The sequence below is a fragment of the Canis lupus genome, chromosome 9 (genome assembly GCF_011100685.1).
Source record: "Canis lupus familiaris isolate Mischka breed German Shepherd chromosome 9, alternate assembly UU_Cfam_GSD_1.0, whole genome shotgun sequence".
NCBI lineage: Eukaryota > Metazoa > Chordata > Mammalia > Carnivora > Canidae > Canis > Canis lupus.
In genome coordinates, this window is record NC_049230.1 from 55,292,395 (window position 1) to 55,307,284 (window position 14,890).

The following is a 14,890-nucleotide window of genomic DNA, read 5'->3' on the forward strand; positions in this document are numbered from 1 at the left end:
AAATAAAAACGTTCTTTTCCGGCAGCCCTGGTGGCTCAGCGGTTTAGCGCCACTTTGAGCCCAGGGCGTGATCCTGGAGACCCGGGATGGACTCCCACGTCGGGCTCTCTGCTTGGAGCCTGCTTCTCCCTCTGCCTGTGTCTCTGCCTCTCCCTCTCTCCTTGTGTCTCTCATGAATGAATAAAATCTATAAAAAGAAAAGACAAACAGAAAAAAGGAAAGTTCTTTTCCAATACTCAGGAAAATTATCAAAAACCAATTATTTTTTCTGCCAATTTGATTTTCCTAGGCTTTGGACATCTTGATCCCTTGTGGATGGTTTTGTTTTGTTTTGTTTTGTTTTGTTTTGTTTGTTTGGGCCTGACTCTATCCACGTGGATCTCTTCCCTCTCAATATTATTCCCCTAATAATATTTTAGTCTCTATCCACTAAGTGGAAGTATTCCCACTTAAAACATTTGGGCTAGAAGGAGCAACTTAGCATCTGGCTAAGGTTCCAATTTCGGGGGGATGCCTGGGTGGCTTAGTGGTTGAGCATCTGCCTTTGGCTCAGGTCGTGATCCCGGGGTCCTGGGATCAAGTCCCACATTGGTCTCCCCACAGGCAGCCTGCTTCTGTCTCTGCCTAGGTCTCTGCCTCTCCCTCTGTGTCTCTCATGAATAAATAAAATATTTTTTTAAAAACTGTTCAAAGGTTCAAATCTGGGCCCCAAGGGGAGGCAGTGCATATTTCTCATGCGTGCTGTCACCCTGGGAGAGGAGGCCCCAGCCACTGCAGCTCCCTCACCCTCACAAGGGGGCATTGCACAGTTCAGAGCAGTGCTGAGCAGGTGTGGCTCTGCTGGCTTCTGGCTGCGGGGCCTCAGAAGCTCAGCTTCCTTATACATAACATGAGAATTGTGATCTTGCCTACCTGGTGGGCTTGTAACAAATGAAGTCATGGTGAGGTTCTTGCCCTGGTGCCTGACATGTAAGACTTGCTCTGTGAGTGAGCCGCCTGCTCGCTATGGCTACTTTCTTCTGAACAGTGACCTAAAAGAATTGTCACAGAGTCAGAGGCCTTCTCTCCATCCCTCCTATTTATCTGGCATAAACATCAGCTAGGAATTTGACAAACACACCTCGGCCAGATGATCAAGGTCAACAGCAACAGTGATAAGTTGTGTTGCTGGTAATGTCCTCTTGATAAGATGTAATGAAAATGACACTTTACCTCTGTGGTCTTCTTCCTAGTAATCCATAGCCGCAGTCTTATGAGAAAGACATGGGTCAGGTTCAGGTAATGAGGCATCCTACAAAATACCTGACCAGTACTTCTCAAAACTATCAAGGTCGTTAAAAGCAGTGAAGTCTGAGAAACCACTACAGCCAAGAAGAACCTAAGGAGACATGATGAGTAGATATACTGTGGGATCCTGGAACAGAAAAAGAGGACTTTAGGTAAAAATAAAAGAAATCTAAATAATTTCTGGGCATTAGTAAATAGTAATGTATCAATATTGGTTTGTTAATTTTTTAAGTTTATTTATTTGAGAAAGAGAATGAGCACAACTGGAGGGGAGGGGCAGAGGGAGAGGCAGACTCCCCACTGAGCAGGGCGCCCAACATAGAATTCGATCCCAGGACCCCAGGATCATGACCCGAACTGAAGGCAGATGCTCAACTGACTGAGCTACCCAGGCACCCTGGTTTGTTTTGTAACAAATACATTACTGTAAAATGTTAATAGTACAATAGTGTGGCAAACTAGTGCTGAATGTATGGGAATTCTCTGTACTATCATCTTGATTTTTCTGCAAACAACTGTTGTAAAAAAAAAAAGTCTACAAAAAAAAAAAAGAAAGAGATCGAGGTGCCAGTTAAGCATCCAACCCTTAATCCAACCCTTACCAAGCTCAGGTAACAGTCACAACGGTCATGAGAGTGAGCCATGTGTCAGGCTCTGCACTGAATGGGGAGTCAGTTTGAGGATTCTCTCTCTCTCCCTCTTCCTCTGCCCCTCCTTAACTCCCCTCAGTTGTGCACTTTCTTTCTCTGGGTGTCAAATAAACAAATCTTAAAAAAAAAAAAAAAAAAGCTGGAGAGACTTTTGAGAATCCAGATTTTTTTTTTTTTTTTTTTTTTTTTGGAGTTGAGAATCCAGATTCTAACCCCAAACTTTGGATTCTGACTTAGTGGATCTGGAGTGAGGCCTGGAAATCTGCATTTTAGCAAGTCCCTAAGAATTCTGATACCAGAAGTGTAAAAAACAGGGGCCCCCAGGAGCCAGCTAAGCATTGTCATTCCCCTCTGGTCTTCAGGAACCACATTAATGGCTACTTGAGGCCCATTTGAGAAGAGAGTAGCCAACAGCCATGAATGACAGGGCATGGTGTGCTAGTTAGTAAGGTTACTCTATCAGAGTATCACAAACCAAGTGGCTTCAACAGTGAAAAGCTATTGTTGGGACGCCTGGGTGGCTCAGCAGTTGAGTGTCTGCCTTCAGTTGATTTTATTGTGGCCTGATCTCAGGATCCTGGATTGAGTCCCACATCGAGCTCCTTGCAGGGAGTCTGCTTTTCCCTCTGCTCTCTCTGTGTGTGTCTCTCATGAATAAATAAATAAAATCTTTTTTTTTTAAGATTTTATTTATCCATTCATGAGTACACACAGAGAGAGAGAGAGGCAGAGACACAGGCAGAGGGAGAAGCAGGCTCCACGCAGGGAGCCCGATGTGGGACTTGATCCCGGGTCTCCAGGATCACGCCCTGGGCCAAAGGCAGGCACCAAACCGCTGAGCCACCCAGAAATCCCATAAATAAATAAAATCTTAAAAAAAAAAAAAAAAAGGGAAAGCTATTGTCTTGCAACAGGCCAAACGTAAAAGGCTAGAGATCCAAGATCAGGGTGTCAGCAGGGTCAATTCTTTTTGAGGGATGTGAGGAAGTAAGTGTGCCAAGCTTCTCTCCTGGCTTCTGCTGATTTGCTGACAATTTTTGGTGTTCCTTGGTTTGTAGAAGCATTGCTCAAATCTCTGCCTTCAGGTTCACATGGCTTTTTCCCCCATATACATGCCTGTGTCCAAACTTCCCCTTTCATAAGGACACTGTTCAGATTAGGAACCTGCTGTACTCAGTATTACCTCTTCTTAACTAATTACATCTGTAATGACCCTATTTTTAAAAAAATCAGATTCTGAGGTACTAGGGATTAGGACTTCCATATGAGAATTGTGTAGGGACACAATTTGACCCACAACACATGGTTAGACATTCATGTGGGCTGGCTCAGTGCTCCTCAGAGCACTATTGTCATATGGCCAGAAGATTCCCCCAAGGTCAGGGCATGCTCCATACTCCCCTCCACATCTGCTGCAGATTGCCTGGGGCAAGTGTCATGCTATGGTTAGTCCATGCTCCCTTAGGAGCTCTTCGCTAGGAGTAGTAGGGGTCAGAGCTGCTCACAGACTTCTGTGCCAGCCTGGGGTAGTGGGGAGAGCTCAGGGCCCCAGTGTATCTAGAGGGTGGCGACCCAGAGTCAGGAAATCCAGCTGTCCCCTCCGGGGCCTCTCTCCAGTACTTTACCAAGCATCTCCCCTTCCCTTCCCCAACTAAAAATTTAAACTTTTTACTTAATGGCACTGTATATAAGAAGTCTATCTCGATCTCATTCTAGGATTTACAAAATTTGGGTAGTTGGTCTTAGATTACAAAACAAATATGGTGTGCCTGCGGGGCACAGTCGGTAAAGCGTCCAACTCTTTGTTTCAGCTTGGGTTGTGACCTCAGGGTTGTGAAATCAGGCCCCACATCGGGCTCCCCACTCAGAGCGCAGTCTAAGACTCACTCCCTCTGTCCCTTCCCACTGCTTGCTCTTGGGTTCTCTCTCTCTCAAATAAATAAATAAATAAATAAATAAATAAATAAATAAATAAAACAGAAATATATCTCTAGGAGTCTGTTGAGATGAGGACTTTGTCTACCGCATTCAGTAGAGCCACACCATGTGCTCCTAGGATGAGACATGTGTTTGTCAAGGCTCTTCAGAGAAACAGAACCAACAGGAAGTGCATATACAAAGAGAGATTTATTTGAAGAAATTTGATCATGTGGGGCACCTGGTTGGCTAAGTTGGTAGAGTGTGTGATTTTTGATCTCAGAGTAGTGAGGTGGAGCCCCAATTCGGCATAGAGATCCTATAAATAACCAAACAAACAAACAAACTTAAAAATTGTATTTACTGATATTATTGTGGAGCCTGGCAAGTTCAAAATCTTCAGGGTAGGGCAGCAGGCGGCAGGCTGAAGACCAAGGGGAGAGTTGATATTGCAGCTCGAGTCCCAAAAGAGTCCAGAAACAGAATTCCCTTTTTTGTGGGGGATTCAGTTTCAGATTTTTGCTTTTTCTTTTTTCTTCTTTTAAGGCCTGCAATTGATTGAATAAGCCCCACCCACTCTGCAAAGAGTAACCAGATAAATCTACAGATACTAGTGTTTGACTAAGTATCTGAATACTTGCCCCAAACTTCATCACAACAGGATGTATCTCTTTTTCATTTAGGAACACTATGCATACTCCCTATGCAGGCTGAAATGGTCCAAGAGGTGCTGTGGGATTGACCATCTGGGTTTGAATCCCAGCCCTACCTTTCCTCTGTGCATGAACTGAGCCAGTAACTCCACGTGAGTGAGTCTTGTTTTCCTCCATCTGTTGGGTAGAAGTGATGACAATGGTGCCTGTCTCGTGGAGGAATAAGATGAGCCAGGATGAGCCAGATGAGTAAATGCCTCCAGAGAGTTTTCTTTGTGCCAGGCCCTGGGCTAAGAGCAGTAACAGATCTGATCTCATTTAATCCTCAAACAGGCCTAGGGTTTAGGCACTATGGCTATCCCTGTTTTACAGAAAAGGAAACTGAGGGCAAATGACACCTTAAAGACACCCAGCAAGGGAGTTCAGAGCCAGGGATCAGATCTTTGGTGTCCAGAGTGACCATTCCTAACCACTATGCATCCTGCCTCTCTGCTAGAGCTATTGCTGCTTTTGTGCTAGTGGCTTACTAACTAGTCCCAGGCCTGGCACACAGTAGGTGCTTAGTAACTGCGTTTAAGGAATTCAATACCTGTTATGATATTGAGATATAATAAGAAATACAAATTTTGGTCTTCCTCCCCAGCTTCTGGCCAGAGCACCTAAAACCTCTATGATTTCCTAAGTGATAAAGGTGAAAGGAACACCTTTTGGGTTTTGTTTGTGTGTTTGTTTTTTAAAGGTTTTATAATTGGGACGCCTGGGTGGCTCAGTGCTTGAGCATCTGCCTTAGGCTCAGGGCGTGATCCCGGGGTCCTGGGATCAACATAGGTCCAAGCCTATGTCTCTGTCTCTCTCTTTCTGTGTCTCTCATGAATAAATAAATAAAATCTTTTAAAAAATTAAAAAATAAAGATTTTATAATCGCTTCTCAGTTTTTTGGCTAAGATCAAGTTGTTTTTTTTTTTAAGATTATTTATTTATTCATGAGAGAGAGAGAGAGAGAGAGTGGCAGAGACACAGGCAGAGGGAGAAGCAGGCTCCATGCAGGGAGCCTGATGTGACAGGACTCCAGGATCACACGCTGGGCCAAAGGCAGGCGCTAAACCGCTGAGCCACCCAGGGATCCCCTCAAGTGTTTTTTTAATAAAGATTTTATTTACTTATTTGAGAGAGAGTGAGAACACAAGTGGGGGAAAGGCAGAGGGAGAAGGAGAAACAGGTTTCCCACTGAGCAGGGAACCGGATGTGGAGCTCAAACCTAGGACCCTGAGATCATGACCTGAGCTGAAGGCAGATGCTTGACTGTCTGAGCCACCCAGGCAGCCTGAAAAGAACACCTTTTGCTATTCATAATAAGGCCCCACTTCAACCACACCTGCCTACTAATGGGAACTTTGTAAAAAATCCCTAAATGATGTGGTTCAGAGAGTTTCCATGTTAGGGAACACATCTAGGTGCCAGGCAGGTGGCGTACCCGGAGAGGACATGGAAGCTCCGTGCGCCTTCCCACACACCTTGCCCTGTGAGGCCCTTCCATTTGGCAGTTCCTGAGTTGTATGCTTTATAGCAAACTGGTCAATATAAATAAGTGTTTCTCTGGATTTCATGAGCTGTTCAAGCAAATTATGAAACTTGATGAGGGGGTCATGAGAACTCCCGATTTATATCCAGTCGGTCTGCAGTACAGGTGACAACCTAAGACTCATGATGAGCGTCTGAAGTGCAGGCAGTCTTGGGGGATGGAGCCCTGAACCCATGGCTTTGGTATTAACTCCAGTCAGTTAGTATCAGCACTGAGTTACATTGTAGGAAACCAGTCCTTGCCCACCGAGAATTGCTTCATATAGAAACCACCACACATTTGGTGTCAGTAGTATTACATGCAGAGAGGAAACGGGTTTTTCTTTTACTTGTATATGAATTCTGTATGTGTGTGTTGATATGAGTATATGAATAACCCAAATGGTTAATTTTTTAACAAAGTAGAATGATAATATACGTGGTGTGTAACAACTTGCTTCTTTCATGTGTAATGGAGCAGGGCCATTTCTCCCTGTCTGTGCACCAGGTACTGGTGCTCCTTCCTCCAGACCTCATATGGGTGGCCAGAGGTACAGGAAGGCCCCGACCTTCTCCCGCCTTGGGCTGTTCCTGTCTATAGAACACATAGCAGGGCAGCCCGGGTGGCTCAGCGGTTTAACGCCTGCCTTCAGCCCAGGGCGTGACCCTGGAGACCCTGGATCGAGTCCCACCTCGGGCTCCCTGGAGGGAGCCTGCTTCTCTCTCTGCCTGTGTCTCTGCCTCTCTCTCTCTCTTTGTGTGTGTGTCTCTCATGAATACATAAATAAAATCTCTAAAAAAAAAAAAAGAGAACACGTTGCTGCCGGCAGGACGGGGGAGCTTTCCCAAAGGCCTGGGTTCCAGCCACTTTATTGAGAATTCAATTAACAGATATTTATTTAGTGCCCACTATTTTCCTGGTCCTGTTGTAGGCACCAGAAACACAGCAGTAAACAAGACAGCCCAAACATCAAGTAGAGATAGGGCAGCTTGAGAAGAGGTCATTAGAATAAAGAGCCAAGGAGGTCAGGCACGGAGCCAGGGAAATTATCTGGAGGAAGAAGCCTTTGAGGCCAAGGGAATAGCCAGTGCGGGTCAAAGAGTATCTGACTTATCAGGGGACAATAGGTCCTACACGGAGATGCAATATCCAGATTGGCTTGACGGCGTCTGAATAAGAATCACCTTGAGGACCTTTGCACCTGATGTGAGTGTCCTGTGTTGTCAGAAAACAGGACCTGGACTTTTTGCTTCATAATCTGCTGGATGGAAGATCCACCTAGGTTTTGTCATCTGTGCATTTTCTCAAACCTTCACAGGGTTAAGAGCCAGGGTGACCAGGATTTGTTCCTTCAGAGGAATCCGGCCCTTCTGGGCCTCTCTTCTGGCACTCACACCAATAACTTCAAAAGAATGTAGAAGCAGGCTGCCCACAATGCCTTCTTGAAAAACTAAGCTGATGCCATCACTGTAAATTACTCCCAGGGCCCAGTGTCCAGCCCTGGGGCCTGGCCATGTTTTGGGATCAGCAAGCCAAGTGATTTGAAAAGAAAAGTGATATTAATAAGAGCAGCTAGCATTGGGGTACCTGGGTTGCTCAGTGGTTTGGCGCCTGCCTTCAGCCCAGGGCATGATCCCCGGGTTCTGGGATCGAGTTCTGCATCAGGCTCCTTGCATGGAGCCTGCTTCTCCCTCTGCCTTTGTCTCTGCCTCTCTCTGTCTGTCAAGAATAAAAAATAAAATAAATAAAAAAAAAAGCAGCTAGCATTTATTGTGGGCATCTGCCGAGCCGGGCTCTGGGCTGAGAATTTCACATTTACCCTCTCCCATGCTCCCATAATCATCCTGGTATGAAGGATACCATGATTGAAGTGCTTGGGTGACTCAGTCGGTTAGGCATCTCCCTTCAGCTCAGGTCATGATCTCAGGGTCCTGGGATTGAGCCCCATGTTGGGCTCCCTGCTCAGCGGGGAGCCTGCTTCTTCCTCTCCCTCTGCCTGAAGCGCACCCTGCTTGTGCTCTCTCTCCCTGTCAAATAAATAAATAAAATATTTTTTAATAAAATCTTAAAAAAAAATAAAAGATACAAGTGTTTCTTTCTTTTTTTTAAAGATTTTATTTATTTATTCATGAGAGACAGAGAGGCAGAGACACAGAGGGAGAAGCAGGCTCCATGCAGGGAGCCCAACATGGGACTCGATCCCGGGTCTCCAGGATCACACCCTGGGCTGAAGGCAGGCACTAAACCGCTGAGCCACCCGGACTGCCCAACACTTGTATCTTTTAAAAAAGAAAAAAAGATACCATGATTGGGGCGCCTGGGTGGCTCAGTGGGTTACGCCTCCAACTCTTGGTTTCTGCTCAGGTCATGATCTCAGGGTCATTAGACTGAACCCCACATGGGGCTCCACACTTAGCATGGAATCTGCTTGGGATTCTCTCTCCCTCTCTCTCTGCGCCTCCTCGACACATACCTACTCGCTCTCTAAATAAATAAATAAATAAATAAATAAATAAATAAATAAAATCTTTAAAAGAAAAAGAAAGATACCATGATCATCCTCATTTTATGGGTGAGGAAGTTAGCAGGGAGAAACACTCTGCCCAGGAGACAGCATCTATGTCTCAACAGGACCCTGCTGTCTCCCTGACTCCTGAGCAGGTAGTTGCTCCAGAGATCAGCTTAACCTGCATGTCAACTGCCTCTCTGATCTCAGTCACCTGGATCTGTGGATATACTGAGCCTCAGAACCAGCCTCTGCACCAACCCTGCTTTCTTGAGCCACATTCACTGCCCCAGGTAGCCTCTCTTCTTTCTGTTTAGCAGCTCCAGGCTTCCACCTACCACGCCCTCTTCCTGGCCCCACCCTCACACCAAAATTCTCAGGGAATTTGATCCCCATATTATAGGTGGGGAAACTGAGGCACCAAGTCGGTACAGGCGAGACAGCCAGTCTAGGGTAGACTCAATATTTGAACTGGATAGTCTGGCTCCAGAGCCTGTGCTCTTTATTTGTTTAAAAAAAATTATTTTTTAAAGATTTTATTTATTTGAGAGAGAGAGACAGAGACAGAAAGAGTCAGAGCAAGCACAAGCCAGGGAGGAGATAGAGAAATGGACTTTGCCGTGAGCGGGGAGCCTGATGCAGGGCCCGATCCTAGGACCCCGAGATCATGACCTGAGCCAAAGGGAGACACTTAACCGACTGAGCCACCCAGGTTTCCCCAGAGCCTGTGCTCTTAATCCTTCTTTAACCATGGCCCCTGTCTTGACCTTGGCCCAACCTAGACCCAACCCAACTGTGCCCTGGATAGGTTTCCAAGTAGATTTTTCCTCCTGAGACTTTGAGCCAGAGGACGTATGCATAACCTAATCTTATCTAAGAGTTGTGGCCCTGTTAGATAGGAAGCAAATGAAAATATATGTTTCTGCATGTAGAAAATTCAGAATAAAGTCAAGTAAGGCTTGGATTTGCTGGATCCAATCCCAAACTGAGGAAACCTGACCAGAGGGTATATGCAAATTTCTGCTGGCTGGAAAAATTAGATAAATGGGACCCAGGTACATGGGCTGTCCCACCACCCCCTTTGGAGTTCTATTGGCACAGAGATAATCAAGAGGACTCAGTGTAGCCCATCATGATCTTGAAATTGCAGGGGACTGGAGAACCCTAACTCACGACCAAACTGTTAGGTCAATATGCAGTCTCATTTAGCTGGGAAAACCACCAAATCCCTGAGGATGATAAAATATTTTCCTTAGGAGGTATCTTTAACCCTGAAAAGGCTAGAACTTAACAGTGATTGTTAAATTGTGCCAAATATGTTAGCAACGTGAGATCTGTCAGTTGAGTTTTCAGTTGCATTATTGAGTTCATTATTTCAAGAAAGAGACTCTAGGGCAGCCCTGGTGGTGCAGCAGTTTAGCGCCGCCTGCAGCCCGGGGTGTGACCTTGGAGATCTGGGATCCAGTCCCGTGTCAGGCTCCCTGCATGGAGCCTGCTTCTCCCTCTGCCTGTGTCTCTGCCTCTCTGTTTGTGTCTCTATGAATAAATAAATAAAATCTTAAAAAATAATAATAATAAATTTAAAAAAAGAAACTATTCTTCAAGAATGTGCAACAGCATGCACTTACTATGCATAAGATGTGTTCTTAAAAATACCAGCATCCTCATCAACAAACCTACAGGCCTTTGCATTTGTCAGTTGCCTGCCTGGGTGCAGCCCTGCCCCATGTGTTGGGGCGGGCCTTTGGTGGTAGAAGGTCCAGGGTGTGAACTCCAACTCACACTGGGTATTTTGACCTCTGTGAAGCCAGTCCACCCACAATAAAAATGGGGATTCATTCAGTCTTTCCCCCATGTACTTCTGTGGGCCAGCCACCACTCTAGCACTAGTGCTGGTGTCAAAGAACCAGCAAACAGCAGCAAGTGTACATGGTGAGAGGAGCAGGTGGGGAAATAATGGGAGAAATGAGTGATTGAAAGGAACCAGGCAGGGGTGCCAGGGTGACTCAGTTGGTTAAGCGTCCACCTTAAACTCAGGTCATGATCTCAGGGTCCTGGGATTGAGCCCTGTGCCTAGTAGGGCTCCTGGCTCAGTGGGGGGTCTGCTTCTCCCTCTGCCCCCACCATGCTTGCACAGCATGCATGTGCTCTCTCTCTCTCTCTGAAATAAATAAATAAATAAATAAATAAATAAATAAATAAATATTCAATTTTATTTATTTATTTATGATAGTCACACACAGAGAGAGAGAGAGAGAGGCAGAGACATAGGCAGAGGGAGAAGCAGGCTCCATGTACCGGGAGCCCGACGTGGGATTCGATCCAGGGTCTCCAGGATCGCGCCCTGGGCCAAAGGCAGGCACCAAACCGCTGCGCCACCCAGGGATCCCATAAATAAATAATCTTAAAAAAATAAAATCAATGAGCAGAAATCTGTTCCATTTCTGTACATTAATAACAAAGCAGCAGTAAAAGAAATCGAAATCGATCCCATTATAAAACAATAAGATACCTAGGAATAAACCTAACTAAAGATGTAAAGATCTGTACTCTGAAAACTATAGAACCCCTAAGAAAGAAATTGAAGAGGACACACAATTCCATGCTTATGGATTGGAAGAACAAACATTGTTAAAATGTCCATATTAATCCCAAAGTAATCTACACATTTAATGTAATCCCTATCAAAATACCACCAGCGTTCTTCACAGAGCTAGCACAAACCTAAAATTAGTATAGAGCCACAAAAGACCCCAAATAGCCAAAGCAATCTTGAAAAAGAGAATCAGGCTGGTGGCATCACAATTCTGGATTTCAAGGTATATCACAAAGCTGTAGTCATGAAGACCGTGTAGTATTGGCACAAAAACAGACACATAGATCAATGGAACAGAATAGAGAACCCAGAAATGGACTCTTAACTATATGGTCAAGTAATCTTCTACAAAGCAAGAAAGAATATCCACTGGAAAAAAGACAGTCTCTTCAACAAATGATGTTGGGAAATTGGACAGCCACATGCAGGAAAATGAAACTGGACCACTTTCTTACACCATACACAAAAATAAATTCAAGATGGATGAAAGACCGAAATGTGAGACAGGAATCCATCAAAGCCCTACACGAGAACACAGGCAGTGACCTCTTTGACCTCGGCCATGGCAACTTCTTACTAGACACAGTGCCAGAGGCAAGGAAAACAAAAGCAAAAATGAACTATTGGGTCTTCGTCAAGATTAAAAGCTTCTGCACAGTGAAGGAAACAATTAAAAAAACTAAAAGGCAGCCTATGGAATAGGAGAAGATATCTGCAAATGACATATCTGATAAGGGGTTAGTATCCAAAATCTATAAAGAACTTACCAAACCCAACACCCCAAAAGCAAATAATCAAGTTTAAAAATGGGCAGAAGACATGAATAGACATTTTTCCGAAGAAGACATCCAGATGGCTAACAGACAAATGAAAAGATGCTTAATTAACATCACTCATCATCAGGGAAATACAAATCCAAACCACAATGAGATACCATCTCACACCTGTCAGAATGGCTAAAATTAACAACACAAGAAACAATAGGTGTTGGTGAGGGTCTGGAGAAAGGGGAACTCTCTCACATTGTTGGTGGGAATGCAAACTGGTGCAGCCATTCTGGAAAACAGTGTGGAGGTTCCTCAAAAAGTTAAAAATAGGGATGCCTGGTGGCTCAGCGAATGAGCGTCTGCCTTTGGTTCAGGGCATGATCCCAGAGTCCCAGGATCAGGCTCCTCGCATGAAGCCTGCTTCTCCCTCTGCCTATGTCTCTGCCTCTCTCTGTGTGTCTCTCATGAATAAATAAATAAATACAATCTTTAAAAAAAAAGTTAAAAATAGAACTGCTCTACGATTCAGCAATTGCACTGCTGGGTATTCACCCAAAGGATACAAAAAGACAGATTCGAAGGGATACATGCACCCTGACGTCTATAGCAGCATTATCAAAAATAGCCAAACTATGAAGAAAGCCCAAGTGTCTATCAACTGATGAAAGATAAAGAAAATGTGGCATACACACACACACACACACACACACACACACACACACTGAAATATATATTGTATATATATGTATAATGGAATTTTGTGTACACATATATATACACACACACAATGGAATATATATAATATATATAATATATACACACACATATATACACAATGGAATATATATAGTATACACACATACACAATGGAATATTATTAAGCCATCAAAAAGAATGAAATCTTGCCATTCATCATGTTGTAGATGGAGCTAGAGTGTATTATGCTAAGTGAAATAAGTCAGAGAAAGAGAAATACCATATGACTTCACTTATGTGGAATTTAAGAAAGAAAACAGATGGAAATATGGGGAAGGCAAAAAAATAGGAGAGAGGAAAACAAGGCATAAGTGACTTTTTAAAAAAAGATTTTATTTATCTATTCATGAGAGACACACAGAGAGAGAGAGAGAGAGGCAGAGACACAGGCAGAGGGAGAAGCAGCAGGCTCCATGCAGGGAGCCCGATGTGGGACTTGATCCCGGGTCTCCAGGATCACGCCCTGGGCCGAAGGCAGGCGCTAAACCACTGAGCCACCCAGGGGTCCCCCCATAAGTGACTTTTTTTTTTTTTAGAAGATTTTATTTATTTATTCATGAGAGACACACACACACACACAGATGCAGAGACACAGGCAGAGGGAGAAGCAGGCTCCATGCAGGGAGCCTGATGTGGGACTCGATCCCCAGTCTCCAGGATCACAGCTTGGGAGGCAGGCGGCGCTAAACCGCTGTGCCACCGGGGCTGCCCCCATAAGTGACTTTTTAAAAAAGATTTTATTTATTTCTGAGAGACACAGAGAGAGTCAGAGACATTGGCAGAAGGAGTGCTTCTCCTGCTGGGTGCCCGATGTTGGACTCAATCCCAGGACCCTGGGATCACAACCCAAGCTGAAGGCAGATGCTCAACCACTGATCCATCCAGGTGTCCCCATAAGTGACTCTTAATGATAGAGAACAAACCGAAGGTCTGAGGAGGGAGGTGGGTGGGGGATGTGCTAGATGGGGGTTGGGTATTAAGGAGAGCACTTGTGATGAGCACTGGTTGTTGTTTTTTTTTTTAATTTTTATTTATTATTTATGATAGTCACACACACACACACAGAGAGAGAGAGAGAGAGAGAGAGAGGCAGAGACACAGGCAGAGGGAGAAGCAGGCTCCATGCACTGGGAGCCCGACGTGGGATTCGATCCCGGGTCTCCAGGATCGCGCCCTGGGCCAAAGGCAGGCGCCAAACCGCTGCGCCACCCAGGGATCCCCGAGCACTGGTTGTTATATGTAGATAATGAATCAGTGAAGTCTACTCCAGAAACCAATATTGCACTATATATTCACTTAAAATTTTAAAAACCCCAAAATACAAAATTGGAGCCAGTCTTCTCAAACCCTGCTGCTGATTTATCAATTACATTTATGTGGCATTCTAAAACATTTCAACAATCTTCATAGCATCTTCACCAAAAGTAGATTCCATCTCAAGAAATCACTTTCTTTGCTCATTCGTAAGAAGCACCTCCTCATCTGTTCAAGTTTTATCATGACATTGCAGCAAGTCAGTCCCATTTTTCAGTCTTCACTTCTAATTGTTGTTCCCTTGCTATTCCCACCTCATCTGCAGTGGCTTCCTCCACTATAGTTTTGACCCCTCAACGCCATCCATGAGGGTTGGAATCAACTTCTTCCAAATTCCCATTAATGTTCATATTTCGACTTCTTCCCATGAATCACAAATGTTCTTTTTTCTCCTCCCTAAGGAACATAAAGATTTTTTTTTAAGATTTTATTTATTTATTCATGAGAATACACAGAGAGGGGGGAGAGAGAGAGAGAGAGAGAGTCTGAGACACAGGCATAGGGAGAAGCAGGCTCCATGTAGGGAGCCCGACGTGGGACTGGATCCAGGGTCTCCAGGATCACGCTCTGGGCTGTAGGCGGCGCTAAACCGCTGCACCACCCGGGCTGCCCCATAAAGATGTTTTTATTTAAACTTTTCCGGAGCACAGAGAAAAAAAGGAAATTATCCCAAATATATATTTTTTCAGTTTCGTTGCATAAATGTCCTTAATAAAACCTTTCCAGAAGGTTTTCAATTTATTTTGTCCAGATCCATTAGAGGAATCATAATCTATGACAGCTATAGTGTTATAAAATATTTTTCTTTTTTTTCTTTTTCTACTTCTTTTTTTTTTTTTAAGATTTTCTTTATTTATTCATGAGAGACAGAGAGAGAGAGAGA

At 44.4% G+C, this 14,890-nt stretch overlaps 1 long non-coding RNA gene across 1 annotated transcript; it reads right to left on the reverse strand.

Annotated features, from left to right (window-relative positions):
• Positions 1–128: 128 nt before the first annotated feature.
• On the reverse strand, positions 129–1,551 carry LOC119873440. Its single transcript, XR_005364083.1, has 3 exons — positions 1,121–1,551; positions 913–1,031; positions 129–187 (listed from the first exon to the last, which is right to left on the reverse strand). It is a non-coding gene; the product is annotated as an uncharacterized LOC119873440 (long non-coding RNA).
• Positions 1,552–14,890: the final 13,339 nt, after the last annotated feature.